The 27181-nt window shown below is 44.5% G+C and overlaps 1 long non-coding RNA gene across 3 annotated transcripts; it reads right to left on the bottom strand.

Moving 5' to 3' along the window:
• Positions 1-1154: 1154 nt before the first annotated feature.
• LOC148146667 (uncharacterized) lies at positions 1155-19045 on the bottom strand. Of its 3 annotated transcripts, XR_015760658.1 has the most exons (5): positions 18852-18923; positions 18345-18460; positions 18103-18142; positions 16423-16551; positions 1155-2247 (listed from the first exon to the last, which is right to left on the bottom strand). It is a non-coding gene; the product is annotated as an uncharacterized LOC148146667 (long non-coding RNA). The 3 variants fall into 3 exon arrangements; XR_015760657.1 differs by lacking the exons at positions 1155-2247; positions 18852-18923 and adding an exon at positions 18993-19045 and having other exon boundaries at positions 15988-16551; XR_015760656.1 differs by lacking the exon at positions 1155-2247 and having other exon boundaries at positions 15988-16551.
• Positions 19046-27181: the final 8136 nt, after the last annotated feature.

Raw genomic sequence — 27181 nt, 5'->3', positions numbered from 1 at the left:
TAAACCATCATGCAAACAATGGGATAAGTGAGAGTTTGCAAATCCAATTTTCAAATGAACACAACCTGATATTTTCACACCATTTCAATGTCACATTCAATATAAATAGATGACTGGAAAGCTAAAATCAAATCTCACACAATTCATAAACTGACCAGTAATTTAAAAAATGATAAATAATATCAAGTGGCATTTGTTTATTTTACTAAAGAAGTAATTGATCTTTTCTCATATTTATATCACTGGAACATAAAATTCTATGTGTTGTTTTAACTAAGATCTACAGAACAAGAGAAACTTAGTGACTATCATGACTTTGTATATTCCAGCTTTATGACTGCAACATTCTCAAATATTTTCCGAGGAATATTGATTGAATGGAATTAGTGTCCAGAAGAAAGTATATAGCAGATACTGTGATTATTGGACTAAACGATGATACGTCCATATAATCTACTGATATTGTGATTGGATATACAGTAATTGTCAGCATCGAAGTAAGTTATAAACAAATCAATTTAATTTTTTTCCATGTTTAAAATAAATACAATATTCACAATGATTGAGAGATTGTACTTTGCAATGTCCTTGCAGTACGGAAGCATAATTCCACATTTGTATCCCTTACTGGATTGCAAAATTATTTTGAATAAGATCTATTAGCAACAAAGGGATTTTAAAAATCATATTCATGAATTTGAGAATAATGAGATATCTCAACTTGATATTAGACTGAGTAATATCTAGAAATGAAGAGTAATATTGCAGGGAAAGATATTTGGAGCTCTCTGAATTTGAAAGGGTAAGATAATTGTTATCTTTCAAATGAGCAAAAATCATATATTTACAAAGAATTTTGCAAGGGATATTATTGGTCGTTTTATTTTTGGATTGGCCTGAACAAATAGGTATTAATATCGTAGCATTGACAATAAGAAATAATGAAAGAAATTTTAAAAATCACTGCATTTTTACAAAGTCTAAGTAAAACTGTTGTGTAATTATTGTATTTGATAAATGCCTTTATAATCCTGACAGATAAATAGACTTAATACTTTGAAAGCACTTTGCTCTGGTTTTGATTAGATATTCATTACAATTAAGAAACTGAAAATTAAAGCATAAAACTTAGCTGTATAATGTCAAACAAATCATTCAGCAACAATTGAAAAAAAAATGATTTCGTTCAAAAATGCAGGCAATGCAAGAGTTATATGCTTCCAATAGTTTTCCTGAAGCGTCATGTCAATTTTATTAATGTAATTTTTATCACAATAAATGTTTCGATATTTATTTCAGAATTAGGCCATGAAAGTGACTATTATTGTGAACAAAGTATAGTGTTAATGACATTTGGTACGGAAAGGAATTCTCATAATTGTGTGATTATTATTCACTGACAACTAACATGGAAGGAAAAGGAAAATTGTGAACATTTCCAAGCAATTGTTTTCTTATAATGAAATGAAAATAAAAATCATTTTGGAGGGCACATGGTTTGAAGAAAAGAAACAATCACATCATGTGTCATTTGAGCTGAAGACTAGTTTCCGTTTCCCCCATTGTGATCTTCACAATAATTTAAAACGTATTGTTGGTTGAACTAAAGAACAAATTGATATAATCAAATTGTTTTCTTGTACACCAAAAAAAGGCAAATGTAAAGTAATTTTATCATGAAAATTATATCGCTCTGAATTTAATCATTTCACACTCAATAAATGTATTTATTGAATTGAAATGTCATCATAGCTGTAGAAGTGTTTTCACCCGACAGGGAATGAGGACTCAGGAGGCAGGCTGAGCTCAGGCATGTAGAAGATGCTTACTCATGCAGCAATCAGTTAACAAAGAGATCATCCCTCGAATCTCGGAAGGGAGATCCATGACACACTGTAACATGTCCAATAAAAATCAGCATTTTTATGGACTTTCTGCATCACAATGGCCACGTGCAATGTGGTTACAACCCTCTCCTCCTCAACCAGAGACCCAATTCAAACACATAATCGCAGATGGACATTCTAATGGACATTCCCAAATTCCTTTCATCTCATGTTGTTTAACAGGTACTATAATCTCCAGACTTTGGGATTTTTCCACGCATCTTATTAATTCAGATTCCAAAGTTATTCCTGCACTCCCTCGGGCCTCTCAGGATGCCTTATCAGTTGGAACGTTTTGAATTCTGCTATTCATTATATTTTATTTTATCAACGTCAATTACTCCTCATATTGTTCACTGTCCTAATTATATATGTACAAAGAAATACAAAAGACAGTTAGTTTTAACTTACTTGCTATAAGATTAGCAATATGACTTGTGTTATAAAGTTCGTTACAGTGTGTAAAATTATACAGCTACTCTTCCTGTCAGGACTTTATAATTAATGGGCAGTCAACATCATACCTTGAAGTTAATTCCTAAAACTAGCTAACTGCACATCTCAGTCTAAATGCTTTTCTGTAATGTTTTTGATAGTGTGGGATATAGGTAAATTAATGTTATTTCTGCAATTATAATTTCTGATACAGAGTAAATGAACTCACATCAGTGTGTAATTGTTTCAGCCAAGAGCTGAGTCAACAAGAATGGAAACTACGTAGAGGAAATACATAATTGTTTTTGTATTAGCTAATATTATATGTCAGCATGAAACGTGAGTGCAAAACAATGGTAGATATTATGGGCAAATAGATAAGATGCTGTGAGGGGATGCGGTCAACCTAAAAAGCCTGTACAAAGAGTAGGTTTCCCACTTTTACAGAGACACAGGAACAAACCCTAATTAAAGAGGTCATAGAGATCAGAGTGCTCTCGGCAGAAGCCCAGATGGAAAGAGTAGATATTGATGAAGAAAGAATATGCCGAACAATGACCTGCAGTGGGATAAGGTCAAACGGCCTTGTGAGGTCAGATTTAAGCATTTTGTCACAGACAATGCCAGATAAGATAAGAGATAAGCATGAGTGGTGGGACCAGTCTAAGGGAAATGGAGGATGTAAACAGGGGGAAAAAACAGTGAAATAAGAAAAAAAATGTAAGAGCCAAATTATATAAATATCAAGAGTTTGTTGAATTTGGTGTGTTTTGTCCTCTGCCTTGCTTGGCACTGGACATCGCACCCACTTGCAAGTGTAAAAATAAAGGATACTACTGATTCAGATTTTGTCTCGGACTGCAATTATTGAAGTGTGTGAGCTTTGTTTCTTACAATTGGGGGCTGTCCGGGATTTTCTTCCATCGCCGGGGGGAGTGGCTGGCCTTGGACACTGGGAAGACGCGTCCCGTTCCCCATTGAGGAGCGGTCTCGTGTCCCGGTTTGGTCCGCTCCCTTGGGCGACTGGTACGGATCCCACAAGAGTGACATCTGAATCAGACAGTGATAGGAGGTCGATAGAAAATACAGCGAAAAGGGACCAGGCAACTCTGTGCACAGACCATGGTAAGAAAACTGACCTTTAAGTACTGCCTTGGTGGCCGGGATTGAGTTTTAGTAGTTAATAAGGGACTAACGAAGGAACTCAATATGGGTTGTGCCGAGGGTAAGGAAAAAGCCTCGGGGAAAACAAAAGAAGAAAATGGCAATAGAAATGGAGGCGGGGTCCCTTACAACATACCTCCAGAAAGTCCTTTGGGCAGGATGTTGTGGAATTGGCAAAATAATACTTGTACAAGGGAGACAGATGATTAAATATTGTTTCTTTGTATGGACTAAGGAATCCATTCTTCGTCCCGCCGTCTTCTGGCCAAAGTACAGGTTGGATGAAGACTGGGTTTGTAAATAATTGAATTTATATGTCAATGTGTGTGAGAGAGAGAATGAAAAGAGCTGTACAGCTGGTAGAAAGTTTAACCCTTTGTGATTTGGTTTGAATGAACATTTGTTTGTTGGTGATTGAATGTTTGCATTTTATTCCCTGGAGCTTGAGTTCCAGGACTGTTTTGAATCTGACTTTTATTATGGAAACTTAACATGATTTCTTTTAAGGTTAAGGATTCTATAGAGATTATGAAAAAAAAGAATGATAACTCCTGTTCTTTTTACAGGTCATGACTGCCTTAATGTCAGTTTCTAACTAATCTCTTTTATCTTTACATAAAAGCGATTTATGGAGGACAGTTGAAGTTTCAGTTCAACATTAGATTGTAGTAAAAACAAAATTCTATTGTTAATATCTGTGACGTGGGATTCAGCCATTGTTCATGCATTAGAAGTTTTTTTTTAAACTTGAATAGACAAATTCTTTTAAGGCAGCTCTGATTATTTTACGACCTATAGTATTGTAATTGAGCAACGATTGGTCAGGACTACTTAAGAAAACTAATTTTGGATTTAAATTAAGGGACTAAAACTGGGTGATTACAGTGGATTTCAAAATTGGGAACTGTATGCATTTTACATTTTAAATATTAAATACTGAATAAATGAACGTAAATCTATAAATATATTTACAAGTTAGGTACAGGCTTTAAAGTTAGTCCAGCATGAATTGATGAATTGGTATTTGAAGTTATAGGGAGCTAGAAATATTGCAATATTTCTTTAAAAAAGAAAAAGTGGAAGAACGTAACGACTTATCCCCTTCGGGAGGTACAAATAGGGGACAAAGAGATTGGGTTTGTAAGTGCCCCCCTCACCAGTGGGGAGATCAGAGCATTTAAAAAGGGAATGAAAGTCCTGGTTGAGGGTCCGGTGGGGTTGTCTGAACAAATTGATCAATTGTTGGGGCTAAGCCTGTATACCTGGGCGGAGTTAATGCCTATTTTGAATATACTATTTACTGGAGAAGAAAGGGGACTTATACGAGGAGCCGCCATTAAAATATGGGACAGGGAACACCCGATTGGAGATGGGGATGCTGGACAGGGAGAGGTGAAGTTTTCCCTCAGAGACCCCCAGTGGGAAAACCAAAACCCGGAGCATAGAGAAGAAATGAGGGAATTGAAAGACCTGGTTCTAAAAGGAATAAGAGAGGCAGTTCCGAAGTCACAGAATTTGACTAAAACCTTTGAAGTTAGACAGGAGAAAGATGAGACGCCTTCAGCTTTCTTGCAGAGATTAAGAGACTCAATGCGGAAATATTCTGGAATGAACCCTGAGGACCCAGTGGCACAGGGTCGTTTGAAAGTACATTTTGTGACAAATGCTTGGCAGACATACAGAGAAAGATACAGAAGATAGAAGGGAGGAGTGAAAAACCATTAGATGAATTGTTAAGAGAGGCACAGAAAGTGTTTGTAAAGAGAGAGGATGAGAGACAAAAACAGAAGGTGAAAATGATGGTAGCTACAGTTGATGAGGTAGTTAAGAAAAGAATGGAACCAATAGTAAGCAACCGGAGTGGCAGGTGGCAGCATGTAGGACAGAGAGGAAGAGGGAGAGGGAGAGGACAAGGGGGAGCATTTGATAGAGGGTTTGAGCGACAGGGGCAGAGATGGAGGTCTCCACAGGCAGGATGCTATTATTGTGGGAAGATAGGGCATTTTAAGCAGGAGTGTCCTGATCTAAAAAGGGAAGAAAGGGCAATTTCGCTAATGAATTTTGATGAATAATAGGGGTGTCGGGGGTTCCTGCCCTCGGCGGGGGGGCCCACCAGGAACCCTTGATAAACCTGAGGGTGGGACCCGATAGGGAAGGGGTTGTCTTCCTAGTAGATACGGGGGCAGCACGGTCATCGCTGAATTTTAAACTAAAGAAAGTAGAAATGTCGACACGGTCAATTACTGTTTCAGGGGTAAAAGGGGAAGGATTTACTGTTCCAGTATTTGAACCTATGATGATAGAAGGTCCTAAGAATAGGGTCACAGTGGAATTGTTGTATATCCCTGATATAAGAAGTAACTTACGAGGGAGAGACTTAATTATCCTCTTAGGACTGGAGATTGGAATTCAGGAAAAAGAATTAGTTGTACAAATGACAATGTTGACAGAGGATGTGGAGAGAGAGATAGACCCTATTTTATGGGCTAGGGAAGGGAATCATGGAAAACTACAGATCCCTCCCCTTCTAATAAATTTTAAAAGGAAAGGGGACATTGTCTGTGAGCGACAATATCCCATTTCCATAGAAGGTACACGAGGACTGCAACCAGTAATTGAGGGACTGATTAGAGATTAAGTAAGATCCCTCATGGCCACAAATGGTTTAGTGTGTTAGATTTTAAGGCTGCCTTTTGGGCTTGTCCCTTCGCGGAGGAAAGATTTAGGACTATCCCCCTATGAAATCTTATTTGGATTACCTTATCTGGGAACGAATGGAGAATTGCCAATTCCCGAAACTAAAGATTTGTTTTTAAAGAAGTATATACTGGGATTGTCTTCCTCTCCGTCTTTCCTCAGGGAACAAGGTTTATTGGCACAGACTCCACCCCTTGAATTCACCGTTCATCCCATCCAGCCGGGTGATAGGATGTTAGTAAAATCATGGACAGAAACTAAATTGCAGCAGGACTGGGAAGGGCCGTACCAGGCTCTTTTGACTACCGAGACGGCAATAAGGATGGCGGAGAAAGTCTGGACTCATTACACTCGGATCAAAGGGCCAGTGGACCCTCCAGTTGAGGAAGAAGTCTGTACAGCCGAATCAAGGCAACACCCGCTGAAACTCAGACTAAAGAGACTTTGAGTAACTGATTATACAGTGGCGACGCGAGCGTGGGATTATTTCTGTAAGATTGTATATTATGTCTTTTTGTGCTTCAGCATGATGTTTAGAATACTGGGAATGCTTAAAGTTATGATGCTAGCCCTCTTAGTATTGGGATTTTGTCAAATACCATTTTCATATGTATTATTAATGGTTCCTGAGTCTGATAATGCACAAGTAATAGACGCTGATGCATGCAGCTTAGTAAATTGTGGGGATGTAGATAATCAGAGACAGTACCGCAGCTCTGAGATACATCTTAAGTCCTATGGGGATGGCCTCGGGGATGGTACTTGGCATAATGGTCTCGTCACAGTACACCGGGCCCCCTTCCGACCAGCTCGCGATTGTCCCGATAAAAAGTGTAACCCAATATACCTAACAATAAAGAAAACAACATGGCACGAAGCAATTCTGGGTTGGGGGAGGGGGGATGGGGGCATCTATGAGATACAATTAAATGAAACATTTGGGATAGAAATGAAAACAAACGGGAATGATTTCTCAGGCTGTTGTTTTCGAAATAGCGTAGGACAGGGAAAACGGGTAGAACTATTGGATAATAAGGTACAACCTTTCACCCCTCCCGATGACCCTAAAGTAGTAAAAATTACAGAGGTAAAGGCCTTAAAACAGACCATTGAAATAGAAACTGGGTATGGGGTTGCAAATGCCTGGGTTGAATGCGTAAAGTATACTGTAAAAAGTCTGAATAAGAGAAATTGCTATGTATGTGCCTCCGGTAGGCCAGTGGCCCAGATGGTTCCCTTTCCGCTCGGGTGGAAGCGAGACAGGAAGGGCATGAAACCTCCCTATCTCTGATGTTCCCTCCCTTGGAGAAAGAGGATTCAAAAGCCACCCCCCCCCCCCGCCACGTTTTCAGCTGCAGTCGGACATCACACGCCATGTGTGCATAGACAAGGTACAAGTCGGTCTAGAGATTTGGGGGAGCTGAAAGTATGGACAGAGATTAAGAATGTTACCGAAACGGAGAAGGGAGGGAACTACTCAGCACTAAAGGTTCCCCGAGCGGATCTGTGGTGGTACTGTGGAGGCAAAATACTGAGACCCACCCTCCCTCCGGATTGGAGAGGGATATGTGCAATTGTACAATTGGCAATTCCATTTACCCTGGCATTTGAGAAGGAAAAGATAGTAGGGAAAAAGGAAAGGAGTAAGAGACCACTGTTAGACACTTCTTTCGATGACAAGATTTATCTTGATTCGGTAGGAGTCCCTAGGGGAGTACCTGATGAATTCAAGGCTCGTAACCAGATTGCAGCAGGCTTTGAGTCAGCTCTCTTTTGGTGGGTAACAATTAATGTAAATGTAGATTGGATAAATTCCACTTTCTATAATCAACAGCGATTTATAAATTATACAAGAGATGCGGTTAAAGGAATATCAGAACAGCTTGATGTGACAAGTAGGATGGCATGGGAAAACAGAATGGTCCTTGGTACAATTTTAGCAGAAAAAGGGTGTGTGTGTATGATGTTAGGAGGAAGTTGTTGTACCTTTATTCCTAATAACACTGTGCCTGATGGTTCAATCACTCGGGCCTTAAGGGGATTGACTACCTTAGCAGAGGAACTGGCTGAGAGTTCAGGAGTAGACACATCTCTCACGGGATGGCTTGAATCATGGTTTGGAAAATGGAAGAGGGTGGTGGTTTCCATCCTTACTTCCCTGATAGTAGTAGTCGGGGTATTGGTGGCCATTGGCTGTTGTATCACACCCTGTATACGAGGGCTCACCCAAAGACTGATTGAAACAGCCTTAATGAAACAGATGCCCCTAAAAGGGAATCAGGCAAAGGAACTTTATCGACTAAATAATGAGGGGATGAGTGAGACCAAGATGGGTGAAATATCCGGAATGATGCTTGCGAATTTTGGGGGCAATGCTTAAAAGAAAAATGCAGAAGATAACAAATGGTAATTAAAGAAAAAGGGGAAAATTGTGGGATACGGGAAAAATAGTGTTACTTCTGCAATCATGATCAATTATGCAAGGTAAATGAACTCACACCAGTGTATAATTGTTTCAACCAAGAGCTGAGTCAACAAGAATGAAAACTATGTGAAGGAAATATATAATTGTTTTTGTATTAGCTAATTGTGCATTCAAGAATGAAACGTGCCTGCAAACAATGGTAGATGTTACAGACAAATAGATAAGGTGCTGTGAGGGTGTAGGCTAAGCCAGATATGCTTTTACAAACAGTAGTTATCAGCATCTGTTTCCCATTTCTGCAAAAACAAAAGCAAACCCCAATTAAAAGGTCATAACGATCAATATAGTTGGGGAAAGGGAGGAAATGGCACAGGCGGAGGAAGTACATAATAGTGAAGAAGGATATACCTAACAATGGACCACAGCAGGATGTGGTGAAAAGGCCAAGTAAAACTTGTACTTTGTTATGCATAAGGCCGGATAAGGCAAGAGATAAACAATAGTAATGGGCACCGGGTTGGAGTAGTGAATCCTATATAAGATACGTACTTGCTAAACTCTGGGTGCCTTACTTCAGGCACCACGCTTGTAAGCGTATAATAAACATACTGATTGCTTCAGATCTTGTCTCAGACTGAAATTATTGAAGTGAGGGAGCTTTGTTTCTCACATACTGATACTGATTTTTAACATTGGAACTGTTGTACTCGGAACAGCATAATTAAGTGTAGCTGGATAGGTTGTGTTCTGTAGGGTTTCTTTGTTCTTTGTGTAATTTTGTGAATAATGTTTTTGTCTGTTTAAAATCTAGTCATCAACCTAGCTATCTTACTCCAGGTAATTTTCACTGTACACTTAACGAAGTAAATTGCAAAGTTATGCTCTGGGCTGCCTGCTTAAGTATGTTGTGAGTGGTCTAGCCTAGTCCATAATATTAGTCATTGCAATGCTAATGTAGTTGCAGTTCCCTAAGTTTTAAACAACTTTATAATAGTCTTAGCTTAACAGTTCTAGTAAAAATTATGAAAAGGTATGCATTATTTATTGGATTATGTTAGTTACTGGAAGTAATTATTGAAAGTCACAATTATTTCCTTAGCTTTTAAGATGATGTATATTCCCATTTAAAGGTAGATGATACTTTGCTGTGAAGTGAAGGCTGAATCTGCTGAGATCATTTTGAGTCTGGCCATTTGCAGAGAAACACCTTTAAATTCAATGTCAAAGGAAAACTTTATTGTTTGAGGGCTTGGACTTCGGAGTAACCTAATTAAGATGTCACTGAGCAACTTCCCAGTTGGTATATCTCACAAAACATGAGTGAAATTCAACAGACCAGTTGACGAGAGATGGACGTATAGGTGACAGTCTCTAAATATTGTAACAATAAATTCAGAACATGGTCAAACTCAGATTACTATGTATTATGTGATGTCATAAATAGATTAGATTCCCTACAGTGTGGAAACAGGGCATTTGACCCAACCAGTCCACTCCGACGCTCCGAAGAGTAACCCACCGAGGCCAATTTCCCTCTGACTAATGCACCTAACACTGTGGACAATTGAGCATGGCCAATCCACCTGACCTACACATTATTGGACTGTTGGAGGAAACCGGAGCACCCAGAGGAAACCCATTCAGAAACGCGGAGAATGTGCAACATTCTGGTATCCAACTCAGAGATAAGTGGGCAACATTAGCACACTGGTTTGTACACGGAGCAAATCCTTTCAAGTGCTGTCTTTCACAATAGCAGAGACAGACCTGCCATTAGATAGCAACTTTAAACGCAAGAAATTCCAACACTATCTGTGGTTGTGACCGGATAATCTATTATTTCCTTTAAAAAATCATAGAATCAATCCAGTGTGGAAACAGGCCCTTCGGCCCAACAAGTCCACACCGAACCTCCAAAGAGCAACCCACCCAGACCCATTCTCCTACCCCATTACTCTTCATTTTTCCGCTGTCTAATGCACGTAATTTACACATCCCTGAACAACTCTGGGCAAGTTAGCACGGCCAATTCACCTCACCTGCACATCTTTGGGCTGTGGGAGGAAACTCACGCAGACACGGGGTGAATGTGCAAACTCCACACAGACAATCTCCTGACTGATCCAGCACACCGCCCAAGCGTTTTAGCAAAAACAGAAACCGTAAAACACTTCCTTATAGTTGGTGCTATCTTCCATCCTGTTTAACTAACAAATGGTATTGTTGTTGGAGTGAGGTCGATGGAAAATAAAGACCATGAAAGCATGGGAAGGGTTAAAGCATGAAGACCACTGGGAATCTGTGGTCTGTGGAAGGCAGGGGCAGGATGGGATAACCATAGTGGAACATTCTTACACCAATTAGCAGAGTAAGGTCACTATGGCCAGATGAGATAACACAAGTAATAAAGCAAGTTTCTCTGTTAAGTGTTATTATGACAGGATTGGGACCGTAAATATTTGGGACATAACATTAAAATATCTAATTAATAGTTAGTAGAGTCAGCTTGAGACAGGAGACAATTGTAATAGATGGAATAGCTAAATATCTATCAGGACAGGTTAGTCTGCAATGAAAGATCACTGCAGCAGAGTTAGCAATATATATCTAATCATGACATTAGAATGTACAACTAAAGAGGTAATGGGAACTAACATCACTGGTTTATTGTGCAGCTGGAGTGAGGTAAGTTGATTAATATAGTTGGACATGCTGATAAGCTCACAGAAACATGATAAAAATGATATAAAAATCCACAGACCCTGAGGTTTCGCGGCATTCGAGAATCTGCTTTCTCAGTGTCACGGTTTTTTGTTTACAAATAAAAGACCTATTTCTTGAAGAACTCTCTGCGTCCCCTGGTGGTTCTGTATATTTTCTCCGCAATAGTACCTGACCCAGTAATGCAGGGCCCTGGTCTCTGTCTCTGTCTCTCTCAGTCTCTCACATATGCACGCATGCACACACACAGAGTTACTGAGGGACAATGAATGACAGAATAAAAGAACCATTTTCAAATATCAAAGCTCCGTTCAACAATCCTGGGATGTGTTGATGGGGACAGTGTAGAGGGAGCTTTACTCTGTATCTAATCCTGTTCTGACCCTGCCTTGGGAAGGGTTGATGGGGATATAGTAAAGGGAGCTTTACTTTTTATCTAACCCCATCCTGTCCATGCCCTGTGAGGGGTTGATAGGGACAGTGCAGGGAGATCGTTATTTTGGAACATAGGAATAGGAGGAGGCCATTCAGCCCCTCGAGCCTGGTCCATCATTTAATGGCATCATGACTGATCTGTGGCCTAACTCCACATTCCTTTCTTTGGCCCATATCCCTCAATATCTTCACTGAACAAAAATGTATCTCTCTCCGATTTAACCTGAACGATTGATCCAGCATCCACTGCTGTTTGTGGAAGAGAGTCCCAAACCTCTCCCAGCATTTGTGTGTCAAAGTGCTTCCCACCATCTCTCCTGAACGCTCTGGGCCCTCATTCTCTGACTCTGCTCCCTCTCAGTCTAGAATCTCTTACCAGTGGGAATCGTTGATCTTGATCTACCTTTTCTTATCCTGTTTTATCCTTGAAAGCTTTGATCAGATCACCCCTTAACTTTCTCAATTCTGGAGGAAAACGGTCTCATTTGTCGAGTGTCCCTCAGAACGTAACCCCTGAGGTTCAGGATCATTCTTGTAAACCTCCTTTGTGCTCCCTCTCTGTACTCCAACCTGATACCCACACACTTGCTTGCACTAAACCCCATCTAACACAGCTTTGCCCATTCACCCAGTCTATCAATAACCCTTTGTAATGTTAAGGTACCATCTGCACTGTCTACAATGCTGCCTAACTTTGTACCTGACCCCATGCTGTCCCTATCCTGTGTGTGTTTGATAGGAACAGTGCAGAGGGATTTATACTTGTATCTGACCCCATGCTGCACATGTCCTGGGAGTATTTGATGCAGACAGTATGGAGGGAGATTTACTCTGTATCTAGCCCCGTGTTGTCTATATCCTGGGAATGAAGACACCATTGGCTCAGAGACAGGAGAGAGGGGAATGAGGGTTTCAGACTGGAGGGAGCTACAGGCACGTACAAGTTGGGAACTGTTTTCAGTAAAAGGCGATTGATCCCAGGTCACTGCAGAGTGTAATAAACTGATGCCTTTCCCTCACTATCCTCCTCCAATCCCTGGTAAGATCTGCTCTCACACCATGTTCCTTCCTAACTGCTGACTGTGTTAGATACATTAATACATTGGCAATGGGCAGAGGTGCTTTTAAATATGGGATCTTGCTGTGTAACTTGCCTTCAAAATGCTTTCGCTCTCCCTTTCAAGTAATCTGTTCTCTCTTTTATCCGGATGAACTTTTGTTGGGAAAGCTGCAACATGAAGATCCAAAATGTTCAGGCCGAGGAAAACCTTGGCCAAGCTCCAGAGGGGGACAGGTTCTGAGGTCTGAGGCCTAGTCGACAGAAGGGAGGCTGGCCAGAAAAAAGACGGATGGGTGATAAAACGGAATGGAAAGGGAGGTGGAACAACGGAGAGAGGGATCGACAGAAGGAGAGGGAGGAAGGGGAGAAGGAGGCAGTGGGGAGGGAGGGAGAGTGAGGGGGAGGGAAGACTAAGGGGGAGGGAGGGAGGACAAAGTGGGGAGGGAGGACGAAGGAGGACAAAGTGGGAGAGAGGATGGGGTGGGAGGGCAAAGGGGAGGGTTAACGGATGGGGAGGGAGGATGGGGTGGGAGGGCGATTGGGTGTGAGGGTTTGGGGAGGGAGGATGGGGTGGGAGGGGAAGGGAGGGTGAGGGAGGACGAAGGAGTGGAACAAGCCAGGGTGGGGGGAAACGAGAGCGAAGGGGTGAGTACAGGTAGAGGGTCACACTTGGTTGGTCAATGGGAGGAATGAATCCAATTGGTGAGAGAGAGCAGTGGAAGGGAGTCAGGGATGGCAAGGGAGGTTATTTGAAATTGGAGAACTCAGTGTTGAGTCCTCCAGGCTGTAGGTTGCCCAGGCGGAGGATGAGATGTTTCTCCAATTTGTGGTGTGGTTCATTGTGGCAATGCAGGAGGTCAAGGATGGTCATGTTGGAAAGGGAGTGGTTGGGAGGAATTGAACTGGGCGGTGACTGGGAGATCTGGTCAGTCCCTGGGGCCCGGCTGTGATGCTCGGAGAACCGTTCCCTAAGTTTCCGTTGGGTCTCCCTGATGTAGAGAAGACCACATCGGGAGCACCTGATACTGGAAACACGGTTGGAGGAGAGGTAGGTGAACCTCTGTCTCCCCTGGAAGGAGGGTTTGGGGGCCCTAGAGGTGAGGGGGATGGGGGTGTAACAGCAGGTTTTGCATCTTTTCCGGTGGCAGGAGAACGTACCTGGGGGTTTGGAGGGTGAGAGTGGAACAAACCCATGGAGTGTCGAAGGGAACGGTCCTTGTGGAAGGCAGAGAGGGGGGAAGGGGAAGGTGGTCTTGGTGGGAAAGCAAGTTCCTGATCCCAAAACAAATGGTCCCATTCATTCCAAGCTCTGGTCCTGGATTATAACGCTAATCGGGGCGGGGTGGTGGGGTGACCATGGGACTGTTTTGACATTGGTACAGGGTCGAGGGAGATACTCACTGCAGAATCCTCCCCATTCGCCTGGTCCTGGTTGTTATCTCAGGGTTCGGTTTACTCCAGTTATATTCAGGGAGAACTCTCAGGATTTGATCGGGACAGATGGGGCCAGACGGGGCTGGGCAGGGACTGACTGGGGACCGATGGGTATAAGTGGGGACGGTCGGGGACTGGCGGGGGACAGGTGGGAACTGATTGGGAACAGGTGGGAACTGATTGGGGACAGGTGGGGACTGATTGGGGACAGGTGGGGAATGATTGTGGACAGGTGGGGACTGATTGGGGACAGGTGGGGAATGATTGGGGACAGAGGCAGAGATGTCCCCCGCCCTCCTTCACTCCCTTTCCTTCCCCCTCCTTTACACACTTCCTTCCAACCAATCTCCTCCCCTCTAAACTTCCCCTTCTCCTGCCCATCTCCTTCCAGTCCTCTCTCCACCACACCCCTACCCCCTCCTTCCTCCCCTCTCCACCTCACCCCCATTCCCCCTTCCCCTTTCTCTCCACCTCTCCTCCCCCTACTCCTCACTCTTTCCAAACTCCCTCCTCCCTCTGCCCCCTCTCCTTCCCGTCCCCTCTCCTTTCCCCTCCTCTCCTTCTTCCCCTCTTGTTCCCCCATCTCCTCCCCATTCCAACCCCCTCCTGCCCTTCTCCTCGCCCCACTTCTCCTTCACCCCATTTCTCCTCCACCGTTCCTTCCCCCACCTTTCCTTCTCCCCTGTCCTTTGCCCCCTCTCCTTGCCCCTCCTCTCCTTCACCCCCTCCTTCCTCCCCTCTCCTTTCCCTCCTCTCCTTCCCCAAATCCTTCACCCTCCTCTCCTTCACCCCCCTCCTTCCCCACCTCCTTCACCCTCCTCTCCTTCCCCACCATTTTCACCCTCCTCTCCTTCCCCATCTCTTCCACCCTCCTCTCCTTCCTCCCCGTTCTTCCTCCCCTCCTTGCACTCCTCTCCAACCCCTCACCTCCTTCACACACACTCCCCTTCTTCCACTCCCCTACTCTTCCTCCTCCCCTCCCCCCTCGCCCTCTCTCTGTCCCCCCTCCTATCCTCCCCTCTCCACTTCTCCCTCCTTCCTTCCCATCCTTCGCCCACTCTCCTCCTCCTCTCCTTCCCCCTCCTCTCCTTCCCCTTTCTCTCCTACCCACTCCCTCCGTCCCCACAATTCCTCCTCTCCTTGCCACCCTTTTCTCCTTCCCCCCTCCTTTTCCATCCTCTCCTTTCCCCCTCTCCTTCCCACCCTCTACTTCACCCTTCCCCCCTCCCACCAGTCCTTCCCACCCACTCATCTTCTCCTTTCCCCTTTCCTCCACTCCCACACTCTCTTTCTCTCTCTCTGCCTCTCCCCTCCATTCCCCTTACATTCTCCCTTCTCCGATCCTACCAATTGCTTCCCCCCTACTCTGCCCCCTTCTCCTCTTTCCTTCACTCCTTCCATCCCTGCTCTCCTTTTCTCATTCCATCCCTGTTCTCCTTCCCTATCTCCTTCCCTCCCCTTCCACTCTCCATTCGCCCGTCCTTCCCCGTCTCCTTCCCCCTCCACTCCGTCCTTCCCCCTCTTAACCCCTCTCCATCCCACCTTCCTTCCCACTGTCCTTTCCCCAACTCTCCTTCCCCTCCAATCCTTCCCCCCGCCATTCCGTACTCCTTGCATTCCATCCCCGCCTCCAATTCTCCTTCCCTCCCTCTCCTTTCCCCCTTCAATCCCTTCCCCCACGCCTTTGCCCCCCTCTCCTTTGCCTTTCAACTAATGTTGTTTCTTTCCTTCCAAGGGATCTTGCTGCCCGCTTGAAGATTCAAAGAGTGAAACTTTGGGTTCAGGAGGCCTTTTAGCAAAAGCTTTCTCCAGAGGGGACACGGTCCTGGGGGCCTGGTCGACAGGCTACTCCCCGTGGGGGCCCACGTGAGTTGTGTGTTTATTTACCCCGAGGTTTAACCTTCTGGGGACACTGAGTTTTAGGGGCCTCTGGTTAACTGGCTCCTGTCAGATTGCGGCCCTGTCATTTTTAAAACAGATTTGAACCTGGGGTAAAAATAACCGGGGCCTGGGATTTGACACAAACACATCAATCCCCAGTGAGTGTCTGACAGACAGGACTTCCCAAGGAAGGAATTAAAACCTTAAATGAGAAACTCGATCCAAAGACTTGTTCTAATATCAGAGTAATACTACTTGTGGGATCTTACTGTGTCTCAAATTACCTGCAGAGTGCCCTACACTACAACAGTCTCTCCCCCCGAGGAGGAGATTTGATTTGGGAGTTGAAACTCGGACGATGAAGAGACAGACAGAATCCAAGCATTCTGCCGTGAGGAATCATCAGACAAGAGCTGGAACCAGAGAGAGAGAATAATCAGAAACCGTCCTGTCTCCTTGTTGTTCATTTACACACAGACACACAGACACAGACACAGACACAGACACACACACACACACACACACACACACATGGAAAAGAATTGTGGGGTTCAGGCTATCTCTGTGATTTTTACCATAAGGGGCGAGCTCTGGGCTGGAGGGGGTGGGGGAGACAAAGGGGCAGAAAGGGGAAGAGAGGGAGTTGCTGCACAGTCTGATCCCACAGATGATACTGCCTCTGTCACTCACTGCAGCTTTCATCTTCATTCCCGTGTTCCCTCTCTCCCTTTCCTACATCTTTCCTTCAATCCCCATCTCTCTCCATCCTTCCCATCTCCATCCTGTTCACGTTCCCCTGGAGATTCCCTTCCTACAACTCTCTGCCTCCTCACTGTTTAATCGTTTAATTTACTGCAATTATTTAATCGTTCAGCCTTTCCCAATTTCTCTCTCGCTCTCCCTGGGCTTTTTCTCTCTCCCTCCGCCTGTCGTTTTTCTCTCTCTCCCTGTCAGTTCTCTCTCTCTCTCTGTCCTTCTGTCTCCCTCCCACCAGGTATTTGTTTATTCTGCTTTCGGTCTTTCATTCTCTTTGTCTTGTTCTCTCACTGGGTTTTATTCTCACCACCATCCCCCCTTCACCCCAACCTGTCCCTCACGCTCTCTCTCTCTTCTCCCCCCCCTCCCTATTCCCCACTCCCTCCCTCTCCACCTGTCCCAGAGGGTGACTTGGACTCCGTGCCATGTTGGGAGTGGGAAGGCGATGGGTTGGGAAGGCGATGGGGTGGGAAGGCGATGGGGTGGGAAGGCGATGGGGTGGGAAGGCGATGGGGTGGGAAGGCGATGGGGGAGAAGGAGCGAGTGGGAAGGCGATGGGGTGGGAAGGGCGATGGGGGTGGGAAGGGCGATGGGGGTGGGAAGGGCGATGGGGGTGGGAAGGGCAATGGGGGAGAAGGCGATTGGGGGGTGGGAAAGCGATGTGGGTGGGTAGGCAATGGGGTAGAAGGCAATGGGGTAGAAGGCAATGGGGGTGGGAAGGCGATGGGGTGTGGGAAGGCAATGGGGTGTGGGAAGGCAATGGGGGTTGGGAAGGCAATGGGGGTTGGGAAGGCAATGGGGAGGAGGGTGACGGGGGTGGGGGAGGAGGGTGACGGGTGTGGGGGAGGAGGGTGACGGGGGTGGGGGAGGAGGGTGACGGGGGTGGGGGAGGAGGGTGACGGGGGGAGAAGAGTGACGGGGGGAGAAGGGTGACGGGGGGAGAAGGGTGACAGGGGGGAGAAGGGTGACGGGCGGTAGAAGGGTGACGGGGGGAGAAGGGTGACGGGGGGAGAAGTGTGACGGGGAGAGAAGGCGACGGGAGGGGGAAGGTGATAGCGGGGTAAGCATGGGTGTGTACGAGCAGGGAAGGGAATAGTGTGTGTAAGAGGGAGCATGAAGAATGAAAGCAAAAATAGAGCATAGCAGGGTCTGAGTGATGTTTGTGAGGGAGGCTGCACATACGAGTGGAATAAATTAACAGCACATACCTCAGGGACCTGCAGTGACGAAGCTCTCATTTGACCATAACTAGAAGAAATAACAATAAGCTGTCACAGAGAGTTAAAATACTCATTATTAAAGGTAGCGCAGGTTGGACATTGGCAAAGAGATTGTCATGGAGGACAGGGATTCAGATCCACGGTGAAGAGATCACACCAGGGCCTAACCAATGAACCACAGCAAAGCATGTTAACTACTGAATTATAGATGAAAGCTCAAAAACATTCACCTCTGAATCAATGTCGTTGTACTTCAATGTAAACTCTCTAGCCGGAGCTTGGAGCTGAGAAGTTAGCACAGAACTTGCATCAGAGAAACGCTTCAGTTTTCATTCCTTCCACTACTCTGCAAAATGAGATGACAAAAGAAACATGTTGAGAGACATTCAGAATAAACAAATGTATCTCTTGGCTTGAGTATTAAACATCCACCTGTTAAAGGTGTTTCCAAAATCGACCACCATCAGTTCAGGACGGGAATTTACAAAATGATTTGAGAGATCTAGTATTTTAATGACAAGATTATGTTGTAGAGATGATTTGAGAGATGCATCCAATTTTAAGATGTTTTTCTAACCGCCAATTTTGTTCTTCCAAAGATTATTTGGATAGCAGAAGATTGGAATTCAGGAAAGAGAAAATTATTAATGAACAGATTCAATCTTCTGTGAGAATCTCCTCAATGGCGGAGTAGCTACCCAGCATTCTCCGCGGGGATGCATACTCTCTATACTCACTACAGGGACGGCAGTGCAGCCGCAGTGCTGTGTTTGTCTCCGTGTGAAATGGCGAGACGCGCTTTTCCAAACGGTAAGGCTGCAGGAGCTGGAGAGAGGGATTCAGACCGAGAATAAACCCTTCCAGCGAGAAGCGAGCACCTTGAAAAATAACTTGTGGCTAAGTGTTTTACAGTTCCGAGGTGAACAGCCGCCATCTTGGCCGGAAATGTGGACGCATGCGCAGAGGGATGCGTGACGTCACTGGGCGGGGCCTAAGGGAGATTCATGCAGATGCTGAAAATCTGAGACGAGAGTCAGAGATGTACAGCATGGAAACAGAGCCTTCGGTCCAGCCCATTCATACCGACCAGATATCCCAACCCAATCTAGTCCCACCTGCCAGCAACCGGCCCATATCCCTCCAAACCCTTCCTATTCATATACCCATCCAAATGTCTTTTAAATGTTGCAATTGTACCAGCCTCCACCACTTCCTCTGGCAGCTCATTCCATACATGTACCACTCTGTGCGTGAAAGAATTGCTCCTTGGGTCTCTTTTATATATTTGCCCTCTCACCCTAAACCTCTGCCCTCTAGTTCTGGACTGCCCCACCCTAGGGAAAAAAAAACTTTGTCTATTTATCCTTTCCATGCCCCTAATGATTTTGGAAAACCTCTGTAAGGTCGCCCCTCAACCTCCGTCACTCCAGGGAAAACAGCCCCAGCCTGTTCAGCTTCTCCATATAGCTCAAATCCTCCAATCCTGGCAACATCTTTGTAAATCTTTTCTGAACCCATTCAAGTTTCGCAACATCTTTCCAAAAGGAAGAGACCAGAATTGCACACAATATTCCAACAGTCGCCTAACTGATGTCATCTTCAGCTGCAACATGACCTCCCAACTCCTGTACTCAATACTCTGACCAATAAAGGAAAGCATACCAAACGCCTTCTTCACTATCCTATTGACCTGCGACTCCACTTTCAAGGAGCTATGAACCTGCACTCCAAGGTCTCTTTGTTCATCAACACTCCCTTGGACCTTACCATTAAGTGTATAAGTCCATCTAAGATTTGTTTTCCCAAAATCCAGAACTTTGCATTTTTCTGAATTAAACTCCATCTGCTATTTCTCAGCCCATTGGCCCATCTGGTCAAGATCCTGTTGTAATCTGAGGTAACTTTCTTCTCTGTCCACTACACCTCCAATTTTGGTGTCATCTGCAATCTTACTAACTGTACCTCTTATGCTCACATCCAAATCAAATCAGAAAGTGCTGGAGGAAGTCAGCAGGTCTGGCAGGAGATGTGGACAGAGAAACAGAGTGCACCATTCCAGTCCTGAGTGCATCTCCTTCAGAACCCATTGCCCGGGTGGTGCAGTGTCCTGTGTGATAGCTTTATAACAGCTTCACCCTCAGGTGATCTTTGAAACAAAAGCAGTCTACTTGAATCCCTGGATTTTTCTGCAGGTGACATTTTTAACCAACCTGTTCAGACGTGTCCTGTCCCACTTGTGAAGTAGGTGGGCCTTGAGAAGCCAGGCCTTGTTAGTTCGAGGGGAGTTCCTCAGGGTGGAGTCTCAGGGTCAACCAACTTCAGCTGCTTTGTCAATAAATTTCCCTTCAGAAGCAGGGTTGTTGGTTGACAATTGGACAATATTCAGCATCATTTTCAACTGCTCAGATACTGATGTAGCGCATATCCATATGTTCAGGTTGTAAGTTTGCTCGCTGAGATGGTAGGTTTGTTCTAATTGAGAACAATCTTACAACCTGAACCTCAACGTAGCTAAAAAACCGCATATCCATATGTAGCAAGACCTGGCCAGGATCTAAAATCTGTACCAGCCGTATCACATCCGTGCCTGGCAAAGCCTATCTTCAACAAGAGAATATCCGAGTATCCCTTGTTGACAATCCACAACAATATCATTGTTGAATCCTCCATGAGCAGCATTCCGGGGGTGTAATATTGACCAGAAACTGAACAGGACTAACCATATAACTACAGTTGATACAAGATCAGGGCAGATGCAAAAAGTCTTGCAGCGCTCAACTCACCTCCTGACTGCCCACCTTACAAGACGTAAGTCAGGTGTGATACAGAATCCTCTCCACTTGCCTGGTTGAATGCTGCTTCAGCGACACAAGAACCTTGTCAACATGTGGGACAAAACAGCACTCTTAATTGCCAACAACCTTCATCATTGCCTTTCTTCCCCATTGCTGGACAGTAGCAGCAAAGGGGATCATCTCGTGTGTAACATCCTTCTGGATAGGGGACAGTGCTGTCCACCAGTTGGCAAGGTACATCCCACAACAGGTGTGCACCTCAGGACACACATTGTCTCATGTATGTTGGAACAACAACCTGATTTATTCAGGAAGGTTCCTTTTTGCTTTTGATGGGACTTTTTGCATCTTTTGATATGATTGGATCATTTGTTTGGGAGGAGGTATAGAGTAGAGGGAGGATGTCTTTCTGAAATTGGATTTGTTTGTTCTGAGATTTTACCCTGTATGCACCACGATAATATTTGAAAATCATTTCACAGAGAAATAGACTGAAGGAATTGAAGATAAGTGAGTCAAATCAAACATGACATAAAGATCCAACAGAGTCAGTTAATTCATTTGGACATAAAGTGAACGTGTTTATCTGGTATGTCTGGAAGCAAAGATTTCAAAAAAACATTGTGAGTGGTAAAGTGCCAACACAGACACAAACACACAGACGCACACACAGACACACTGACAGAGATGCACACAGAGACACTCACACACAACAGTGTGTGTTCCACTGAACAGACTGCAGAAATTATTTATCATTATCCAGTTAACATTCTTTAAAAGTCCACAGACAGAGAAGCCATAAATATGCTGTGTTTATGGGAAAGGATTCAACAGATTATCCAACTTGGAGATATGTGAGGAGATCAGCACCATGGAAATATCTGGATTGTGAGAAGGATTGCAAATCCCCAGACCAGCTGGAGACTCATCAACACAGACATTCTGGGGAGAGACAGTTCTCCTGTTCTATGTGTGGGAAGGGATTTATTCTGTCATCCAGCTTCATGTAACACCAGTGGGTTCACACTGACAAGAGACCTTTCCCCGACTGTGGAGGGCAAAAAACCTGTAAGATGTGTAAAGGTCTTAAATTCAATGGTCATAATTTCACACCTTTACCTCCTTCCACCTATTGCATTCCCAACGCCCCTCCCCCAAGTCCCGCCTCCCTCCCTTTTATCTTAGCCTGCTTGGCACACCGTCCTCCTTCCTGAAGAAGGTCTTATGACCGAAACGTCGATTCTCCTGTTCCTTTGATGCTGCCTGACCTGCTGCGCTTTTCCAGCAACACATTTTTCAGATCTGAACTCCGGCATCTGCAGTCCTCACTTTCTGCTCGTTGATTTTAACCTACTGCGAATCCTCTTGCAAGGATGCCTTCCTTGAAGAAGCTCTCCTCCTCCCTCTACAAGGATCTCAGTAAGTCCCTCTCTAACTGCACCCCCTAGATCATCTCCTCTGCCCTGAAGCTCTTCAGCCACGTCCTCAATCAGCAACACCACGCCTGGAGGAAGAACGCCTCATCTTCCGCCTAGGAACCCTCCAACCACAAGGGATGAATGCAGATTTCTCCAGCTTCTTCATTTCCCCTCCCCCGGCCTTATCTCAGTCCCAACCCTCAGACTCAGCACCGCCTTCTTGACCTGCAATCTTCTTCCCAACCTCTCCGCCCCACCCCCTCTCCAGCCGAACACCCTCACCTTAACCTCCTTCCACCTATCGCATTCCGAACGTCCCTCCCCCAAGTCCCTCCTCCCTACCTTTTATCTTAGCCTGCTTGGCACACCCTCCTCATTCCTGAAGAAGGGCTTATGACCGAAACGTCGATTCTCCTGTTCCTTTGATGCTGCCTGACCTGCTGCGCTTTTCCAGCAACAAATGTTTCAGCCATAATTTAACATCAACCTGTTCCCATGGGGGAGAAGGTATTCAGCTGTTCCATGTGTGGGAAGGTATTAACTTGGGGATCCAGCCTAATGTCAGACAAACGTCTTCATCATCGGGAGAGAAGTGTTGTCTGCTCTGTTTGGGAATGAATAAACGTCCCAGTACAGCCTAATGTCAACCGTTGAGTTGACACTGGAGAGAGACCAATCATCTGCTCTGTGTGTGAGAAGGGATTTATTAAATCAGCAAAGCTTCAAATACATGAGCGTGGCCATACTGGAGAGAGGGAGAGAGAGAGAGAGAGAGAGAGAGAGAGAGAGAGAGAGAGAGAGAGAGAGAGAGAGAGAGAGACTGTACGCCTGCACTGAATGTAGGAAGGGATTCATTTAGTCATCTGTATTCAGTGAGCACCAGCACATTCACACCTTTTACCTGCTCCTTGTGTGGGAAGCGGTTCACTCGGTTCTCCAACCTCAGCAGCTATGGCTTTGTTCACATCAATGAGAGAACATGTAAATGCTCTGACTGTGAGAAGAGCTTTATGAGTAGCAATGATTTGACGAAACATCAACAAACACATTGTGGGAAGAGGCTGTTAACCTGCACTGTATGTAGCAAGGGATTCAATTATTCATCCCCGCATGTGACACTCCAGTTAGGGGGAATCAGTTTAGCTAAGTTGGCTGTATTGTTGGTTTACAGAGGTGTGTGATGCAAACAGCGTGGGTTCAATTCCCATTACCAGTTTGAGGTTACCATGAAGGACTCTTCTTCTCAAATTCTTCCTTTGCCTGAGTTCTGGGCCCTCTGGTCAAATCATCATGAGTTGCTTCTCTCTGTAATGAAGAGAGCAGCCCCTGTGGTCTGGTAAGACTATGGTGACACACACATTCCAGTGGGGTAATGTGATCGTATTCTGCTGTTATTGCATCCAGAACTGGACTATGTTTATTTGGTCAGTAATAGTTTACTTCATTGGATGTGAATTATCTCTTTAACTGAACTGGTGTTTAATTGTTCAGGTATCAATCACATCAAAAACACAGTTTTTGCCCCCTGATTTATCTCCGGTGAGATGAGATCGATAGATATCAATTTCCTGCCCTGTTTTGGGATCTTTTATTCATTGCAAAGGCTTGATTTGTATTTATAAATGTATTTTCACACATTCAGGATTTCTGAATGTGCTTCATGGCAACTGAAGTCCTTGTGCGGTGCAGTCACTGTTGTGGGAGCTAAAGCAACTGTACATCTCTGCGGCTCTATTTAGGGCTCTGCTTCCCTGTACCAATTCTCCCATTTACCAATCCCGTACAAATCCGGGAACTGCACCAACTCACCCATTGAGGTTATCCTGCCCCAGTCCTCCCACTTAGAATTTAATGAATTCTCCAATTATTGTTGCCCTGCACCAATTCCTTCCATTTAGTTGTTCCCTGACACACATCTTCAACGTACACATGCCCTGCAGATTTGGTTTTCATTCAGTAATGCACTGAATTGAGTCTCCAATTTACTAATACTTGCGACATTTCTTCTTTTTATTGAATCCCTGGCCCGTATTCCCCAATTTAGACATGCTCTGCTCCAATTTTCCAATATATTGGCACTCCCACCAATTTTCTAATTAATGGCACTGTGCACCGAATCTCCCATTTATTGATTCCCACCAAATCTCCCATTTACTCATACCCTGTACTAATTCTTCCATTTACTGATGCCCGAGCCCGATTCTACCATTTAAGTGTGCGCTACTCCAATTCTCCCATTTACTGATGGCCCGCACCAATTCTCCAATTCAGTGTTGCTTAGCACCATTTCCCCCAATTACTGACGTCCTGAACAAGTTCTCCACTCAGTTTTGCCTTTCACCAATTCTCATATTGACTGATGCCTTCGCCCAAATTTCACCAAATCTCCCATTTATTCATATCCCTGTACTAATTCTTCAATATGCTGATTCTACCATTTAAGGGTGCGCTACTCTAATTCTCCCATTCACTGTTGTCATGCACCAATTCTCTGTTGTCATGCACCAATATAGCTCCACTGTGCACCAGGTCTCTCATTTACTGATACCCCACACCAATTCTCCAAATCAGTGTTGCTTAACACCATTTCCCCCCAATTACTGATGTCCTGAATGAGTTCTCCACTCAGTTGTGCCTTACACCAGTCCTCAGATTGACTGATGCCCTCGCCCAATTTCAGGGAGCCCTACTCTAAATCTCCCAAAAGGTAATGTCCTGCCCCAATTCTCCCATTTCGTGCAACACAGCATAACTCACCCATTTAGTGCTGAACGGCACTAATGCACCCATTATCGGATGCCCTGCTGCCCTAAAATTCTCACATTTTAATAAGCCCTTTTACAATTTTTGCATTTCGTAGCTTCTTGCAATGATTCTCCAGTTTAGTGGAGAACTGCCAGAATTCTTAAATTTAGGCGTGGACAAGTTGGACGAAAGGGTCTGTTTCCGTCCTGTACATCTCTAAGGCTGTAATTAGTGCTCCGCTTCCCTGCACCAATTCTCCCATTTACCAATCCTGCACTAATTCGGGAATTTCACTAACTCGCCCATTGAGGTTATCCTGCCTCAGTCCTCCCACTTAGAATTTAATGGCACCGACATGAATTCTCCAATTATTGTTTCCCTGCATCAATTCCTTCCATTTAATTGTTCCCTGACACACATCTTCCACGTACGGGTGCTCTGCTGAATTGTTTTCATTTAGTGATGCACTGAACTGAATCTCCAATTTATCAATGCTTGCAACATTTCTTCTTTTTATTGATTCCCTGGCCCCTATTCCCCAATTTAGACATGCTCTGCTCCAATTTGCCAATATATTGGCACGCCCACCAATTTTCTAATGTAACTGCACTGTGCACCAGATCTCCCATTTATTGTTTACACCAAATCACCCATTTACTCATATCCCTGTACTAATTCTTCCATTTACTGATGCCCGAGCCCGATTCTACCAATTAAGGGTGCGCTACTCTAATTCTCCCATTTACTGTTGCCATGCACCAATTCTTTAATTTAGCTCCACAGTACTCCAGGTCTCTCATTTACTGATGGCCCGCACCAATTCTCCAATTCATCGTTACATAGCACCATTTCCCCCAATTACTGACGTCCTGAACAAGTTCTCCATTCAGTTTTGCCTTACACCAATCCTCATATTGCCCTCGCCCAATTTAGGGGTGCCCGACTCTCATTCCCACATCAAGTATTCTCCTACCCCAATTCTCCCATTTAGTCTACACTGCACCAATTCTCCCATTTACTGCTGAACTGAAATTGTCCCATTTGTTGCTAACTGCACCAATTTGCCATTATCCGATGCCCTGTTCCAAATTCTCTTATTTCGATTAGCCCTTGTCCAATTCTTCCATTTAGTAGTTCCTTGAAATGATTCTCCAATTTCGTGGAGCACTGCCAGAATTCTAAAATTGAGTCATAGACAAGTTGGACTGAATTGTCTGTTTCCATGTTGTACATCTCTGTGATTGTATGACTGTTTATGGCTCCGCTGCTCTGCACCATTTCTCCCATTTACCAATCCTGCTCAAATCCTGAAACTGAACCAACTCTCCCATTGAGTATTATCCTGCCCAGTTTAAGGGCACCTGCATGAATTCTCCAATTATTGTTGCCCTGCCTCAATTCCTTCCATTTAATTGTTCCCTGAAACATTTCTTCCACGTACGGGTGACCTGCTGAATTGTTTTCATTTAGTGATGCACTGAACTGAATCTCCAATTTACCGATGCTTGCAATATTTCTTCTTTTGATTGATTCCCTGGCCCCTATTCCCCAATTTAGACATGCTGTGCTCCACTTTTCTTATATATTGAAACTCACACCAGTTTTCCAATGTAATGGCACTGTGCACCTAATCTCGCATTTGTTTTTTCCCACCAAATCTCCCACTTATTCATCCCCCTGTACTAATTCTTCCATTTACTGATGTCCTAGCTAATTCTCTAATTTAGCTCCACTGAGCACTAGTTCTTCCATTCAGTATTTCCCTGCAACAATTCTCCCATTTAGTCGTCCGCTGACAGAATTATCTATTCTTGCTCTGCTCCAGGTATATTCCAAGTGTAAACAGCACCAGTGCCAAACTTTTGTAATCAGGAATAGATTCTTGTACTTTTGCGACTGGTGTCATAATTTCAAATTTGTATGTTGGGGCAGTAGAATTACCATTTGGGTAGAGAACTGGCTCGAAGGTAGAAGACAGAGGGTGGTGGGGGAGGGTTGCTTTTCAGACTGGAGGCCTGTGACCAGCGATGTGCCACAAGGATCGGTGCTGGGTCCATTGTTGTTTTGTCATTTATATCAATGATTTGAATGTGACCATAGGACGAATGG

The sequence above is a fragment of the Chiloscyllium plagiosum genome, unplaced genomic scaffold (genome assembly GCF_037043375.1).
Source record: "Chiloscyllium plagiosum isolate Xiang-an unplaced genomic scaffold, Cpla_swu_hap1 HiC_scaffold_20, whole genome shotgun sequence".
Lineage (NCBI taxonomy): Eukaryota > Metazoa > Chordata > Chondrichthyes > Orectolobiformes > Hemiscylliidae > Chiloscyllium > Chiloscyllium plagiosum.
This window is presented reverse-complemented; position numbering and strand designations above follow the sequence as displayed.